Consider the following 3697-nt stretch of genomic DNA (forward strand, 5'->3'; position numbering starts at 1 on the left):
AACCTAACCTAACCTAACCTAACCTAACCTAACCTAACCTAACCTAACCTAACCTAACCTAACCTAACCTAACCTAACCTAACCTAACCTAACCTAACCTAACCTAACCTAACCTAACCTAACCTAACCTAACCTAACCTAACCTAACCTAACCTAACCTAACCTAACCTAACCTAACCTAACCTAACCTAACCTAACCTAACCTAACCTAACCTAACCTAACCTAACCTAACCTAACCTAACCTAACCTAACCTAACCTAACCTAACCTAACCTAACCTAACCTAACCTAACCTAACCTAACCTAACCTAACCTAACCTAACCTAACCTAACCTAACCTAACCTAACCTAACCTAACCTAACCTAACCTAACCTAACCTAACCTAACCTAACCTAACCTAACCTAACCTAACCTAACCTAACCTAACCTAACCTAACCTAACCTAACCTAACCTAACCTAACCTAACCTAACCTAACCTAACCTAACCTAACCTAACCTAACCTAACCTAACCTAACCTAACCTAACCTAACCTAACCTAACCTAACCTAACCTAACCTAACCTAACCTAACCTAACCTAACCTAACCTAACCTAACCTAACCTAACCTAACCTAACCTAACCTAACCTAACCTAACCTAACCTAACCTAACCTAACCTAACCTAACCTAACCTAACCTAACCTAACCTAACCTAACCTAACCTAACCTAACCTAACCTAACCTAACCTAACCTAACCTAACCTAACCTAACCTAACCTAACCTAACCTAACCTAACCTAACCTAACCTAACCTAACCTAACCTAACCTAACCTAACCTAACCTAACCTAACCTAACCTAACCTAACCTAACCTAACCTAACCTAACCTAACCTAACCTAACCTAACCTAACCTAACCTAACCTAACCTAACCTAACCTAACCTAACCTAACCTAACCTAACCTAACCTAACCTAACCTAACCTAACCTAACCTAACCTAACCTAACCTAACCTAACCTAACCTAACCTAACCTAACCTAACCTAACCTAACCTAACCTAACCTAACCTAACCTAACCTAACCTAACCTAACCTAACCTAACCTAACCTAACCTAACCTAACCTAACCTAACCTAACCTAACCTAACCTAACCTAACCTAACCTAACCTAACCTAACCTAACCTAACCTAACCTAACCTAACCTAACCTAACCTAACCTAACCTAACCTAACCTAACCTAACCTAACCTAACCTAACCTAACCTAACCTAACCTAACCTAACCTAACCTAACCTAACCTAACCTAACCTAACCTAACCTAACCTAACCTAACCTAACCTAACCTAACCTAACCTAACCTAACCTAACCTAACCTAACCTAACCTAACCTAACCTAACCTAACCTAACCTAACCTAACCTAACCTAACCTAACCTAACCTAACCTAACCTAACCTAACCTAACCTAACCTAACCTAACCTAACCTAACCTAACCTAACCTAACCTAACCTAACCTAACCTAACCTAACCTAACCTAACCTAACCTAACCTAACCTAACCTAACCTAACCTAACCTAACCTAACCTAACCTAACCTAACCTAACCTAACCTAACCTAACCTAACCTAACCTAACCTAACCTAACCTAACCTAACCTAACCTAACCTAACCTAACCTAACCTAACCTAACCTAACCTAACCTAACCTAACCTAACCTAACCTAACCTAACCTAACCTAACCTAACCTAACCTAACCTAACCTAACCTAACCTAACCTAACCTAACCTAACCTAACCTAACCTAACCTAACCTAACCTAACCTAACCTAACCTAACCTAACCTAACCTAACCTAACCTAACCTAACCTAACCTAACCTAACCTAACCTAACCTAACCTAACCTAACCTAACCTAACCTAACCTAACCTAACCTAACCTAACCTAACCTAACCTAACCTAACCTAACCTAACCTAACCTAACCTAACCTAACCTAACCTAACCTAACCTAACCTAACCTAACCTAACCTAACCTAACCTAACCTAACCTAACCTAACCTAACCTAACCTAACCTAACCTAACCTAACCTAACCTAACCTAACCTAACCTAACCTAACCTAACCTAACCTAACCTAACCTAACCTAACCTAACCTAACCTAACCTAACCTAACCTAACCTAACCTAACCTAACCTAACCTAACCTAACCTAACCTAACCTAACCTAACCTAACCTAACCTAACCTAACCTAACCTAACCTAACCTAACCTAACCTAACCTAACCTAACCTAACCTAACCTAACCTAACCTAACCTAACCTAACCTAACCTAACCTAACCTAACCTAACCTAACCTAACCTAACCTAACCTAACCTAACCTAACCTAACCTAACCTAACCTAACCTAACCTAACCTAACCTAACCTAACCTAACCTAACCTAACCTAACCTAACCTAACCTAACCTAACCTAACCTAACCTAACCTAACCTAACCTAACCTAACCTAACCTAACCTAACCTAACCTAACCTAACCTAACCTAACCTAACCTAACCTAACCTAACCTAACCTAACCTAACCTAACCTAACCTAACCTAACCTAACCTAACCTAACCTAACCTAACCTAACCTAACCTAACCTAACCTAACCTAACCTAACCTAACCTAACCTAACCTAACCTAACCTAACCTAACCTAACCTAACCTAACCTAACCTAACCTAACCTAACCTAACCTAACCTAACCTAACCTAACCTAACCTAACCTAACCTAACCTAACCTAACCTAACCTAACCTAACCTAACCTAACCTAACCTAACCTAACCTAACCTAACCTAACCTAACCTAACCTAACCTAACCTAACCTAACCTAACCTAACCTAACCTAACCTAACCTAACCTAACCTAACCTAACCTAACCTAACCTAACCTAACCTAACCTAACCTAACCTAACCTAACCTAACCTAACCTAACCTAACCTAACCTAACCTAACCTAACCTAACCTAACCTAACCTAACCTAACCTAACCTAACCTAACCTAACCTAACCTAACCTAACCTAACCTAACCTAACCTAACCTAACCTAACCTAACCTAACCTAACCTAACCTAACCTAACCTAACCTAACCTAACCTAACCTAACCTAACCTAACCTAACCTAACCTAACCTAACCTAACCTAACCTAACCTAACCTAACCTAACCTAACCTAACCTAACCTAACCTAACCTAACCTAACCTAACCTAACCTAACCTAACCTAACCTAACCTAACCTAACCTAACCTAACCTAACCTAACCTAACCTAACCTAACCTAACCTAACCTAACCTAACCTAACCTAACCTAACCTAACCTAACCTAACCTAACCTAACCTAACCTAACCTAACCTAACCTAACCTAACCTAACCTAACCTAACCTAACCTAACCTAACCTAACCTAACCTAACCTAACCTAACCTAACCTAACCTAACCTAACCTAACCTAACCTAACCTAACCTAACCTAACCTAACCTAACCTAACCTAACCTAACCTAACCTAACCTAACCTAACCTAACCTAACCTAACCTAACCTAACCTAACCTAACCTAACCTAACCTAACCTAACCTAACCTAACCTAACCTAACCTAACCTAACCTAACCTAACCTAACCTAACCTAACCTAACCTAACCTAACCTAACCTAACCTAACCTAACCTAACCTAACCTAACCTAACCTAA

Source organism: Cydia fagiglandana, chromosome 6 (genome assembly GCF_963556715.1).
Source record: "Cydia fagiglandana chromosome 6, ilCydFagi1.1, whole genome shotgun sequence".
Lineage (NCBI taxonomy): Eukaryota > Metazoa > Arthropoda > Insecta > Lepidoptera > Tortricidae > Cydia > Cydia fagiglandana.